The sequence below is a fragment of the Carex rostrata genome, chromosome 35 (assembly GCF_964058835.1).
Source record: "Carex rostrata chromosome 35, lpCarRost1.2, whole genome shotgun sequence".
Taxonomy (NCBI): domain Eukaryota; kingdom Viridiplantae; phylum Streptophyta; class Magnoliopsida; order Poales; family Cyperaceae; genus Carex; species Carex rostrata.
Window position 1 is genome coordinate 124,772 of NC_135952.1, and position 15,313 is coordinate 140,084.

General features: G+C 32.3%; 1 pseudogene; it reads right to left on the reverse strand.

The window, feature by feature from the left end:
• Positions 1-977: 977 nt before the first annotated feature.
• LOC144549287 (exopolygalacturonase-like) lies at positions 978-2,657 on the reverse strand (annotated as a pseudogene).
• Between the last annotated feature and the right edge of the window lie 12,656 nt (positions 2,658-15,313).

Genomic DNA, 15,313 nt, shown 5'->3' on the forward strand with positions numbered 1-15,313 from the left:
CTTCTATCAAACGATAAATAGGAATATAATTTATATATTGAGAATTAATTGTCAAGCAAATAATAATAAATATATATAGTAGTATGACGAAACTATGTATTCTGCACCAAAAAGGTATTATTTTAACCTTACTATCGTGTCAAAATATTTTTTTTGTATCCAACATAATTTTGTATAAATACGTACATAGAAGTTGTATCTTTATGCAACTTAAATCACTTTCTATTAAATATGTACATGTGAGAAAATAAACTAAACAAAGAAAAATGTATCTTTATAATATTGCTAAAATTGAAATTAACAATTAACTTACCGAGTTGATCAATGAAGAACTTAAATGAATGAGAGAACAATACTAGATGCAATGAGACATAATAATGCATTAGACTTTCTCGAGAGTTTGATATTATAGACAATTAACTCAATGAATTGAGCAACACATCGCTACTATGGCATTTATATATAAGTAACTCAATCGGTGGTCTAGGCAACTACTTGATTGATTAATATTTTTTTTTTTAGTTTTAATAAGAATTGAGAGATAAAATGTTATTTGGTCTTCTCCAATATTTTAATTAATTCGGCACATGAACGAGATAATCAAGTAGCAGCAACATTAGAAATTACACGAAGAATTGTTTTGGAGTTCATTTCTTAAATATATAGAAGGATGAGGTTTGCATGGTTTACATCTCAGAGCAAATTTTTTGAAATGTGACGGACAACGCACAAGGATTCCATTTAACCATGCACACTATTGTTGTTTCTAACCTAAAACATAATCATGATCAGGGGCGGATCCAAGGGGATGAAAGTGGGGGCCAGCCCCCCCCCCCCCCCCCCCCCCCCCCAACAACTTGTGTATGCATGTGGAACGAAGGGGATTTTGTTTATTTGCATGTTTATTGGTGTATTTAGTTAGTTGGTGGCTCTGGCTTCTTAAGTTAGGTAGCTCTTTGTTTGTGAACATTCTTAATTTATTGGTGGCTCTGGCTTCTTAATTTATTGGTGTATGCACAGACAGCAATAGGAAGCTCCTCGCCGACATATTTGAGAAGAATATCTTCTAGATGTATATTCTGGCATGGATTCCCCTGACTACAATTTAAAGTAACTGCCACCTGGGATGGATGCTGATGTGCCATTTATTTCTTTAAAATATACATCACTTATGCTCACCCGAGAAGGAACCTGCGGATTGATTACACAAACACCAAAATTCACATTAATTCAAAACCATATCCATGTTTATATCCATCTATCAAATTTGTTAGGTACATAGGTAGATTGACAGTCTAAAAAAACAGATTCATTGCTCATTAAATTGATAAACAAGTTTTATGTACCGTATCTCCATCGCAAAGATTTTCAGGACAATAAGTCTGATCGATGATTATTGGGTTGTTAACATTTTTCATGATGATGTTCTCGAAGGTTATGTTGGTGGCTGAGCTACTACTGGGCGAGTTCTGCCATGTCTTTATGCGCACCCCGTTCATGGTGTTGATGATTGTGCTGTCCCTAACCACTAGACCTCGTACGTCCTCTTCATTCGGGTACTTACCAAGGCTGCCAACACTAATGCCATGGCCGGGCCCGCATGTGACGTTTGAGATGAGGATATCAATGCTGCCCTGTCCAATAGATATGCAATCATCACCGGTGCCAATGAACACGTCATGGATGGTGACCCCAGAGCTATCTTCTAAAGCCTCAATATACATCTCACTAGCATAAAAGTTATTGGACTGCAACACCCCGATGTGGAAAAACTTCGGATTAACCGAGTTCATGCCATAGATGATTGTGTCGTTTAAATTAACAAACATCACCGACTGAAAAGAGTAAATCATCTCTTCATACTTGCACAAATATGAAATTTCTAAATGTATTCTTCAAACAAAATAAAAGTATTATAAGTCAATGCATCTATGAGCTAGACACTTACAGTGGGTAGAACATTGCAAAACTTTTTCTTTGGGCATTCATCGTAGCTCCAAGAGAAGTTGCCTTGACCGTCAAAGGTCCCGCCTCCGGTAATTCTTAGACCGTTCATGTTTCCAAATTGCACCCAATCATTTCCGGACACGTACTTTCTCAGGTCAGTCGATGCCTTTATATATCCCTGTGTTGTATCAATCAAAAAATTATTAATTAATTACTAATATATATCCTTCAATTAGAAAATTTATGTCTCAGAATAAGACTCTATTACCTCTTGATAGACCGTGAGTGTGTTAACATTTGGACAAGGTCCACTAAACTTGACCGGATTGAGAAAATAGGTTGCGGGAGGTATCAGCAGCTTGACATCACCGCTCGACACACAGGCCGCTTGCCAAGCTTTCAAGAAGGCCTAACATTATTAAAATACTATCATTTAAATCTCGGAAATCATTTAACTGAATATTTTGACAATATATTTATTACCAAATTGCATGTGAGCCTATGATAAACTTAATTCAATGGACAATATTTTTATACAAATTCCTTCAAATTAACTAAATACATAAAAAGAAATTCCACAAATTGACACCCAATAATTTTAATAAAATGCAAAAATAATATGTAAATGGTACCGTGCTATCATCATTAACACCATCGGCATGTACGCCATAACTACGTACATCTATAGTTGGGGAGGTTTCTACTAGCATTCTCGCATTAACATTTGAAAATAAAATGTAAAAGATACACACCAATTGTGCCACCGTCTTCATAAATCCTTGCCTCATATTTCTATTTCAATTTAAAATATAAATAAAATATAATTCATCAGGCTGATCTCTAGTTCTACCAAACAACAATTATGTCATATAAATGCTAGTATGAGAAAACTATGTGTTTTGCATAAAAAAAACAAGTATTATTTAATTTAACATACAGTGTCAAAATAATATTTGAATCCATTTCAATATTATTTTGTATAAATACGAAGCACGATTGCTTATTATCAACAAAAATATAATATTGTTTCTGACTTGTGAGGTACAACGATTATTATATTTTACATAGAAGTGTGACACATTTCATCAAATGAGGAACTTACCTCCTAATTAAACCGAGAAAAATATGCTCGAAAAAAATTCTAACAAGTCTTTTTTTTATTCAAGTAACTTAAAACACTTGTCATTGAAAACGTAAATTGAGAAAAGGAAACTAGTCTCAACAAAAAAAAAAAAAAATTTGTATTTTACAGATAGTTAAAATTACAAAGTTAAAATTAACTTACCGAGTTCAACGATTAAGAACTTCAATGAAGAATTAAAACAAGATGCAAGGAGGCAAGGTGACCACGAGACCTTCGAGAAATTACAAATAATTAAATCAAACAATTAAGCAATATATCGCTACTGTGGTGTTTATATATCTACATAACTAGTTAATTTTGTAATATTACAAATAAATTATTAATTTTGAACAAAATTTGCCCAAAATACATGTAATTAATTTTATACTTTTAAAAATAAATTATTAATTTTGGTCTATATTGTTCAAAATAAAATCATATTGGTTGGTGTCCAAAATAACTGTCATAAAATCTGCCGAATTTTTTATTAATATCCAAATTTAATATTAAATTTCAAAAAATAACCGGATCAGTAACGTTTTTCGAAATCTACCCTTTCCGGAAAATTTTTTTCCGGAAACAGTAGCTACTTCCGGAAAAAAAATTTCCGAAAATAGGCTAAATCCGGAAAAAATTTATACGGAAATAGGAATTTTTTTTTTATTATTATTATTTCCGGAAAAATTTTATCCGGAAATAGCATTTTTTTTTTTTTTTTAGGAAATTTTTTTTAGGAAATTTTTTTTATAGGAAATTTTTTTTTTCAGTTTTTATTTATAATTTATTTGTTTTTTGTATTTAAGTATTACAAATATTTAATATAGTTTTTTAAAAAATAGATGGAATACTATATAATTTGATTTATTCGAAGGACTGCTACAAATAATCCGGATCAACATTTTTCATGCCGGATTTTTTACGGCCGTAAAAAAAATAATATAATATAATATATGCATATGTATATGTATATATAATATAATATATATATATGTATATATAATATAATATATATATATATGTATATATAATATAATATATGTATATATATGTATATATAATATAATGGCTGTGGCTAATTTGCTGCCGACAGCATTTCTGCCGGCGGTGCTGCCGCCCATTTTTCTATTTTTTGATGTCCAAACAACAAATCCAAACCGTTAGATGTTTAATCTATATTATAATCTACTTGGAGACCAAATTTTACATTTTTTGGAATTTTTTTACTATATATTAAGCTGGTTTGAAAACCGCTGATTTCAATGCTGCAGAAATTTACTGAAATCAGCGGTTTTCAAACCAGCTTAATATATAGTAAAAAAATTTCAAAAAATGTAAAATTTGGTCTCCAGGTATATTATAATATAGATTAAACATCTAACGGTTTGGATTTGTTGTTTGGACATCACACGGCTAAATATAGCCCCGGCAGCACCTCTGCTGAAATGCTGCCAGCAGCAATTTAGACAGACCCGTAATATAATATATGTATATATAATATTTTTTATACCTCATATTTTTTATACGAGGCACTAAACGAGGGTTCCAATACCTCATATTTTATATCTTCATTTTCATATATATACATATATTATATTGTATATACATATATATACATATATTATATTGTATATACATATATATACATATATTATATTGTATATACATATGAGTTAGGCTGGGGTGCTATGGATAGCATAGTGGCCTCTATGCTACGGCTCAATATTCGAGTTTTCAAAATCCAAACGGTCGATCCGAACCGTTCATCTTATTCTTCATATTAATATCTGCTTGCAGACCAAGTTTTATAATTTTCTGAATTTTTTTACTATTTATTAAGCCACTTTGAAAATCGCTAATCCAACGGTTTTACTGTTTTGTGCAGCCACCGTTGGATCAACAATTTTGTAAAATACTTAATAAATAGTAAAAAAATTCAGAAAAATGTAAAATTTGGTCTCCAAGCAGATATTAATATGGAGAATAAGATGAACGGTTCGGATCGACCGTTTGGATTTTGAAAACTCGAATATTGAGCCGTAGCATAGAGGCCACTATGCTATCCATAGCACCCCAGCCTAACTCTATACATATATTATATTGTATATACATATACATATGCATATATTATATTATATATACATATACATATGCATATATTATATTATATATACATATACATATGCATATATTATATTATATTATTTTTTTCTACGGCCGTAAAAAATCCGGCATGAAAAATGTTGATCCGGATTATTTGTAGCAGTCCTTCGAATAAATCAAATTATATAGTATTCCATCTATTTTTTAAAAAACTATATTAAATATTTGTAATACTTAAATAAAATAAATAAATAAATTATAAATAAAAACTGAAAAAAAAAATTTCCTATAAAAAAAATTTTCGGAAAAAAAATTTCCTAAAAAAAAAAAAAAAATTCCTATTTCCGTATAAAATTTTTCCGGATTTAGCCTATTTCCGGAAATTTTTTTTCCGGAAAGGGTAGATTTCGAAAAATGTTACTGATCCGGTTATTTTTTGAAATTTAATATTAAATTTGGATATTAATAAAAAATTCGGTAAAATCTGCCATATTTTTTTTTTTAGCAAACTCCAAATATAAATATTGACTAAAGTTCTATAAATAATTAATTGACATTTGATAATTGCTATGAGTCAAACCTATTTCCGTCTGAAGGTACAAGATATTACTATATGTTTAGTCTCACACATGCAAACCTAATAAGTATTTATGAATTGTTTTAAACGGTAGTACGAAACATGTAAATTACTTGAGGCTTTTCAGGATGTGAAAAAATTGTAATAACACCACATGTAGCAACTTGTTTTTATTTTACTCTTTGAAAGTTCAATTATAACATGTATTAAAATAAACAAAATTGCATTACTTTGTTGACTTGCTTTGAAATTATTGTTTTATTTTTAGAAGTTAAAATTAAGGGGGACTGAATTTTGCTCTTAGTATATTTTAAGTTACATGATACCGAATTTTTTATTAATATCCAAATTTAATATTAAATTTCAAAAAATAACCGTATCAGCCATGTTCTTCGACATATACCCTTTCCGGAATAAATTTTTCCGGAAATAGACCGAATTTCCGGAAAAAAATTTTCCGGAAACTGGATAAATCCGGAAAAAAATTTTCCGGAAACTAGATAAATCCGGAAATTGTCCCTGTTTCCGTAAAAAAATTTTCCGGAAATAGACGGAATTTCCGGAAATTTTTTTTCCAGAAATGCAGTTTATAAATTCGCAGAATGTCGTCGCTTTCATTTCATCCGCTCTCTCACAGTAAGTTTTAATTTATTTATATTTCAAATTTTATTAATTTATTATTTATAATTTAATTTATTTATATTTTAAATTTAAGTAATATATAATTTTAATTTCATTAATTTATAATATTAATTTCATTTATTTATAATTTAAATTTAATTTAAATTTATTTTATTTATAATTTAAATTTAGAAGTATTTAATTTGTAATTATTTAAATATGTAACTATTTAATTTGAAATTATTTAAATTCTGAATATTGTCATATTAATTGAAAAAAATTAAAAATGGTGCAGAATAATTTTAAAAATTTTATTAATTCTAAAATAATTTTATTAATTCTGAAATAATTATGATTAATTCTGAAATGATTTAGAATTGTTTTAGGAACTTTTTGCTTTTCGGATTCCTTACGGAGCTCTGACAGTCAGATCGACCGGTTTTCGATTGAGGTAATTATATTTTCTTTATGTTATTTTTAATTTAATTTAATTTATAATTAATTACTTCATTCCAAAATATTTTTTATTTTTTATAATATTGTCCAGAAAATTTAGAATTGTTTACAACCTTCCAAAATGGTTTATAATAATTTTAGAAATTCCAATATAGTTTAGAATGCTGTCCTATTAATTTATGAAATTCGAAAATAGTGTAGAATAATTATTGAAAATTGTCCAGAATATTTTTGAAAATTATTGAAAATTGTCCAGAAAATAACAAAATATAACACAAATCTATAAATAAAAAATATATGAGGAGTCCTACAAGATAATAAAAATAACAACATATAACGCAAATAACAAGATAAAATCCATAAATCCTACTGGCGAAGCTATGCATGTACATGGTGGTCCGGATACTGCGAATGTGAGAAGCGAGAAGCGTCAACCCTAGCACGCTGTGAACGTCGCGATGCGTCAGTGGGATCCACTGCATGTGGTGTCTGAGACGGATCCTCTGCAGGAGGTGGATAAGAAGACGACGCCCCAAGATCACCTGCATCATAAGAAGACGACACCCCGGGATCACCGAATGCGTGGTCGAAGAATGGAGTCGGAGGCGCCTCCATATGAGCCATCATTGATTCGTGCCTTGCCTGGTCAAATTGTATTTGCTCCATCTCGTTCGCCTGCTCCTGAGACAGTCCTTGATAGTAATAATAACCCGCTTGATCCTGAGACATCTGCATTTCATAAGAAATTTTTTATTACTTGTTGATTGTAAATTAAAAAACAAAATTACCTCAATCAAAGTATTACATACCGGGCCGCCTTCATCGCCGAATAGTGCATTCATCCATTCAGCATGACTCATATCCTGCTCCTGCCCCTGCTCATGCGTCTGCTCATACGCCTGCTCATGACTCTGCTCATCAGTCTGCTCCTGAGTATGCTCATGAGTCTGCTCCTGCAATTCATACATAGTTTTTCTTATCTACAAATTAAATTTTAAATCAGCTTGTAAGTTGAATTCATACCTGGCGCGCATTGGCACGTGATGATAGAGTATGCCCTGCGAACTCTCCCGGACGGATGTAATCCCTCCATTGTGAGCCATCATATAACCAGCCCGTCACTGGATCTGGGCCTTCAAATACAGGGCCTGGTGGCATCGGCTCCGTTCCCAAAGGATAAGAATCGTCGGATGGAATTTCCTCCCAATTACGTGGAACCCCCGTATCCTCCAGCATGGCAATAGCACGGTCTCCATAACCATTATCTCTGCAGAGGCACCAACCTAGTCTCATCTTGCCCTTGCCAATTGCACGGAGACCCTTCGTGAAAAATGCCCGTGTGCCATGTGCTAACTCTCCTATCCCACGCAAAGCCTGTACGTATATTCGGAGTATAATAAATGATATATAATAAAACAATCATAAAATTCAAAGTTAGAAATGTTTACATTTCGAACAAATGTCGATCCGCTGGGAATGTATCCAGACTTGGAGTGTTCGTCTCTTGAAACCGGAACATTACGATCCATACCCACCACGTGCTGGCCAAACAGGTAGACGGATGCCATGCAGTTCTCCTGGTACCATTTACGATATCTTAGGAGGTCATTTATATCCCACGGACGACCTACTTCGTACACATGATCTGCATAATGTGTTGCATCGTTTACATGCCGACGGTGCACTTGCGCCCAGTTGGCATTTCTCTTTGAGTCCGATTTCAACCTGTTTACAAGGTTAGTAGAATAAATAAGTAAATAAATACTTTAAAATAAGTAAACCACATATGATTTGCGAATATTACTTGTGCAGCTCTTGGTGCTCGACTGCATCCTGGGGAAGCGGTGGCTCTATCTGTTGCCATCTTCCGAACTGTCGCATGCAGCGATCAGGATTGTGATGCTCAACAATCCAATAAAAAATAAGAGGACCGCGGTACAAGTAGAACGGCTGACAAATTTAGAGTTGCAATGTTAGGTACAAATTATAAATGTGATGACATAAATGAAAGAAATAATATGACTTTACTACAATGTACCTGATCCGCCCGGGTTGTTCTCGAAAGGTTGTGGTAAACAGATGCGTATGGCTGCCAATTGACCATGTTATCCGTCAGTTTCTGAATCTGGTCGCGAGGGATACTTGGACCGGAGGTTGCACCATGGGACGAGTTTTCCCAATTGTGTGAGCCTTTCCACATGTCAGCAAATGATGGACATGTATCTTCTGTTTCTGCGCCCCAATTCGGTTGAGATCCCGGTAACGGCCGATGAATTTGAAATCGGGTCCACGACCAGTGTTGCAGAAGCATGGTGGGACCATTCATGCTTTTGCATGAAGGACTGGATGCGAGGCATAGATTTCTATATAAATAAGCGAGAACAGCTCCGCCCCAGTTGTACTTTCTCGGCTCGTCCAAGTTTTCAATCATGCCGAGATACCACAGCGGTATTCCGTCCCCGCTACTGTCAGCAAACATTGTATTCCCTAGCATGTCGAGGAGAAATCCACGGACATACCTAACCGTCAATTTTAAAATGTGAGTACATTATTAAAAAATATAAAATACGAATAAGGTTGTAAATAAAAAAATACTAACCATTTCAATTGTTCTTCGTTCGAATATGTTGGTAATGTTTTGAAGCGCTCACGGACAGCTTTTTTGGCGATAAGCATGTCGTACGTATCATTTCCCCTCTTCTTCATGAACCCCTTCACTTCATCATCTTTCACCCCCAGCAACTCATACAGTCGGCCTTGAAAACTCGCCGAGTTTGTAAATCCCGTTATCGGCTCCCCCGTAATAGGCAAACCCCATAGACAACTCACATCCTCCAGAGAAACTGTAATATATTTGACTTGTCGCCGAGTTTAATTACAATATTTATTTGATTACTTACAGAGTTATGAAAAACGAAATAAGTAAATGTTTACCTCCTTAGACGCCTCAGATATCCTGTGATTACCGTGAACTATCCACAACAGGGGGCTAAATCTATGCTTAAGTACTGGGTCTACCATACTACAAAATTCGAACAATATTGTAAATCACCTTAAATTTTTTCAAATTATTCTACATCATTTTGGTATTTTTGTAAATTATTGTACATCATTTTGGTATTTTCTAAATTAATCAGACAATATTCTAAACCATTAAAATGAACTCATTAATTATATTTTAAATTAAAATAAAAAAAATTCAAATGTAAAAACCTGAATCGCAGATCCGATCGATCAGACAATCAGAGCTCCGAAAGGTACCCGAAAGGAAAAGAGATTCCTAAAAAAAAATTAAATTAATCGGACAATTTTCTATATTACTAAGGTAATTTTCTACACCATTTGGTATTTTCTAAATTATTCTAGACTATGTTGGTATTTTTTAAATTATTCTACACCATTTCGGTATTTTCTAAATAATTCTAGACTATTTCGGTATTTTCTAAATTATTCTACACTATTTTGGTATTTCTCAAAATTATTCTACACTATTTGGGTATTTTCCTAAATTATTCTACACCATTTTGGTAATTTCTAAACAATTCTACACCATTTCGGTAATTTCTAAACAATTCTAGACTATTTCGGTATTTTCTAAATTATTCTACACTATTTTGGTATTTCTCAAAATTATTCTACACTATTTGGGTATTTTTCTAAATTATTCTACACCATTTCGGTATTTTTTAAATTATTCTACACCATTTCGGTAATTTCTAAACAATTCTAGACTATTTCGGTAATTTCTAAACAATTATAGACCATTTGGTATTTCCTAAATTATTTGGACATTATTTTAAACCATTTAAAATTAAATAAATTAAATAAATTAAATAAAAAAAAAATTACCTTCAAAAAACGCTGATGGCTAATGGGGACGGGTGGAGCCAGCGCCCTTTGTAGTCCACCTCTGTTTCCGTAAAAAAAATTTCCGGAAAGGGCTTGTTTCCGTAAAAAAATTTTCCGGAAATAGCCCGTTTCCGGAAATTTTTTTTCCGGAAGTAGCCTCTGTTTCCGGAAAAAAAAATTCCGGAAAGGGTATATTTCGAGAAACGTTGCTGATGCGGTTATTTTTTGAAATTTAATATTAAATTTGGATATTAATAAAAAATTCGGCCCATTTTCCCTCGGAGATTAAATACCCAATTTCTATTTATTGAGTTCTAAATTGTCTAAATGAACTATTGAAACAATCTTGGCTAATAATAGACAATATTTGTCATCATAAATGTTAATTATATAGGTGCATTAGTTAAAAAAATTCTTTTAATATTTCTTTCAATATATATAACCGAAAATTTGTATACATGATTCATACTTAGAAGTTCAAATCTTTTTTTTAAACACCATATATACAAATTATCTTTCATAGTGCATGAACAAAATAGAAGTATATGCAGTATTTCAGTATTTGCCTTTAATAATTTCAAATTATGAATAAAGAGGGTTGAGATGCTTCTTGTCTCATTGTGCCTTACATTTTTATCTATGTTTTCATAAACCCAAACAGTGAGTTCAAACCGTTCAACAGGATCTCCATATTAAAATTTTTTTTGAATTTTTTTTTTTTACTATTTTTCTAGTCCAAACACAATGATTTTGTAACTGTCAAAAAAATATTAAAATTTGGTCTTCAAACATATTTTAATATGGAGAACATGTTGAACTATTCGGATCGACTATTTAAATTTTGAAAATAGAGATAATGGATGTGACGAACAATAAAGCATGAAAGACATGAGACATTTTAACCCTCCTCGTGTATAAATATATTGGGGGAATTTCACGTATACCCCTCAAAAACTTCAAAATTACGTATTTCCCCCTCTAAAATTTGAAATTACATATTTCCCCCTCTAAATTTCATAAATTCACATATTTACCCATTTTATTGTTTTTTCTATTAAAACACATTCTAAATTTATAAAATACCTATTTTACCCTTTTATTAAAAATCATAAAACACTCATCTGACTCCAATTTGAATCTAAAGGTTCTTCTACGGTCTGAATTGCTTTGAGATCCGTGCGCGCTAAATCAGCACGAATCTTGAAGTGAACAAACACTAAAATTGATGCAATCTACACAGATCTTAATGCAGTGCACACATATCAAAATTGCTTTGAGATTTGTGAGGGCTAGATTAGCACGAATCTTGAAGCGAACATGCAATAATCTTATTGCAATACGTGCGGATCGGACGGTAGAAAAACCCTTCAAATTCAAATTTGAGTTCAATGGGGTATTTTATGCTTTTAATGAAGGGTAAAATAGGTATTTTATATATTTAGAATGAGTTTTAATTTAAAAAAACAATGAAATGGGTAAATATGTGAGTTTTTGAACTTTAGAGGGGGAAATACGTAATTTCCAAATTTAGAGGGGGAAATACGTAATTTTGAAGTTTTTGAGGGGTATACGTGAAATTCCCCCAAATATATTAGAGAGAATTTCTGGTGTATGTACCCACGTAAACTTCTAAAATAGCCAAATTTTCCATGTAAACATCATAATATTCAAATATTCCCACTAAGACTTAAGATTTTATCCAATATCCTTATTTATTTATTTAGTCTTTTATTTAGTTATTTTAAAAATAAGTGGACAATTACATCATTCATTTCAAACTCTTATCTCTCTCCCTTAGCAAAAGCAGAAAAACAAACCACAAAATATATATAAACAAAACTTGAACGAAATTAAATGAGATGAACAATCAGCTGAGAGCCACAATTTTGATTGAATTATTCGAATTAATAAACTCTTAGCAGAACTGTTAATTCACCCATTTTCGAGTGGGTTAATTGATTTGAATCATAATTCGTTATTAAATATTGGCACCGCCAGATCTGAGAATTTAGAGTGGCTCAAGGAAAGAAAGCCTCTGCCCGTCGTTTATGATTTTGGAGCATCGCCAGGTGCCTAGCTACTGACATAATTAAGCTCTTGAGTGGAGTCATGGAGTTTGAAATGGTGCTATATATTTTCTGTGCAGACACCGGTACGTGATTTAGCAAATTATATATAGAGTTCTTTGGATTTGTTTATATTTTTAAGGGAAAAGAAATCAAATTACTCTGAATTAGTTGAGGTGCAGCTTTATTAATTGTACGAGAATCTAAATTTTGTGGTGAATTGGTGTATTTAGTTAGTTGGTAGTTCTGGCCTCTTAATTTAGGTAGCTCTTTGTTTGTGAATATTTTAGTTCAAAAAATTGGAAAGCTAGACTCTTAAAGTCTTAATTAGCACATTGCCTATATTTCTACTTAATTAGCACATTGCTAATACTATTCTTTATTGGTCACAGTTATTCACTATTCCAAACATACAATCCAAACAACATTTTTACTAATCCGAATAGCACCAATTTTATGCTAATCTAAAAATCACTATTTTAATTTTCTCTATTCTGGATCTCATTCACTATTCTAACTATTCTAGATCTCATATATCCAAACATACTCTATATATATGACTTCAGATTGAAATTAAAGTTTGTTCATTAATTTTAATTAAAAACAAATAAGGGCATATATTAACTACTTTAAAATCAGCATTTTTAAACAAGGGCATATTACATGAAGCGATAGCAACAGAATGATTGAAATTAAGTACATTGAACTTTATAAAGATCTCCCCTAGTTTTTCCAAAATATATACTTTCAACTTTAAAATTAAAGACCCTCAATCCAGCTTGAAAGTACATGATTAAATTTTTTTGGACAAACTAATTGCACAGGGAAGGGAGCATCGGAGCGGAGAAATATGTGTCGGCATATGCACAAACAGCAGTAGGCTGCTCCTCACCAACATATTTGAGAAGAATATCTTCTAGATATATATTCTGGCATGGATTCCCCTTACTACAATTTAAAGTCACGGCCACCTGGGATGCTGATGTGCCATTTATTTCCTTAAAATATACATCACTTATGCTCACCCGAGAAGGAACCTGCGGATTGATTACACAAACACCAAAATTCACATTAATATATTCAAAACCATATCCATGTATCAAAATTGTTAGGTAAATAGGCAGATTCATATGGACAGTCTAAAAAAACAAATTAATTAAATTGATAAACAAGTTTTGCGTACCGTATCTCCTTCGCAAAGATTTTCAGGACAGTAAGTCTGATCAATGATTATTGGATTGTTAACATTTTCCATGATGACGTTTATTGAAATTTAGAGTGGAAAGATTCAATAGAGTGGAAAGAAGAATGATGAAAATATTGTTTTATTGATTTCTATTTTTTTACATGGTCTATACATGAGTATATATAGGCTAAAATTCTAACTAGCCGTTGAACTATTTCCTAAATTACCTATGCTGTAATCTACACCCTAATTGTGTCTTAATTACAAAGATTCACTAGCCGTTACATGAATCAAGCTATGTACCAAAAATAGTTGAACAGTTGTACAATTGGAGGCTATTTTATTTGTTGCCTAAAACTGCCAATGATGAATATTCTGAGGCTAATGATCTTTATTCTTCAATACTCCCCCTCAAGTTGGATTCAAATAAATTAATTGAGCCCAACTTGCTAAGTATGTTTAGATGACTGGCTTTGTCGAGTGCTTTAGTAAAAATATCTGCCAGTTGCTCTTTGCTTCTGACGAATGGTGTTTCAATTTCTCCCGACTGTACTTTTTCTCTGACAAAGTGACAGTCAACCTCTATGTGTTTTGTTCTTTCATGGAACACTGGGTTGGATGCAATATGTCGTGCAGCTTGATTATCACAGTACATTTTCATTGCCCTTGTGTGCTCCATCTTCATGTCGCTAAGTAGTTGCTTGATCCAGATGAGCTCACTTGCAGTAGATGCCATGGCTCGATATTCTGCTTCCGCACTTGACCTTGCCACCACATTCTGCTTCTTGCTCTTCCATGTGACCAAGTTGCCTCCTACAAAGGTACAAAAACCTGTGGTTGATTTTCTGTCACAGCTACCGGCCCAATCTGCATCAGAGAAACCAACCACTTCATTAGAATTATTATTTTTCATCCAAATTCCTTGACCTGGAGTGTTTTTAAGATATCTTAGTATTCTATCGATAGCACTCAAGTGACTGGTACGTGGAGCATGCATAAATTGGCTTATAACACTAACTGCAAATGCAATATCAGGTCTAGTGACTGTAAGATAGATTAACTTACCTACTAACCTTTGATATTGTCCTATATCAGGTAGTGGTTCACCATCCTCAATTCTAAGTTTAATATTGGTTTCCATTGGGGTATTGGCTGGTTTAGCTCCCAACTTACCAGTTTCTTTTAACAGGTCAATGACATATTTTCTTTGGCATAGAAATAAGCCTTTACTTGAGTGAGCTATTTCTATTCCCAGAAAATATGAAAGGTTACCAAGGTCCTTGATATCAAATTCATCTTTCAAATATTGTTTTACCTTTCTAATTTCCTCATTATTATTTCCAGTGATGATAATATCATCTACATAGACAAGAATAATGATAGTGCAA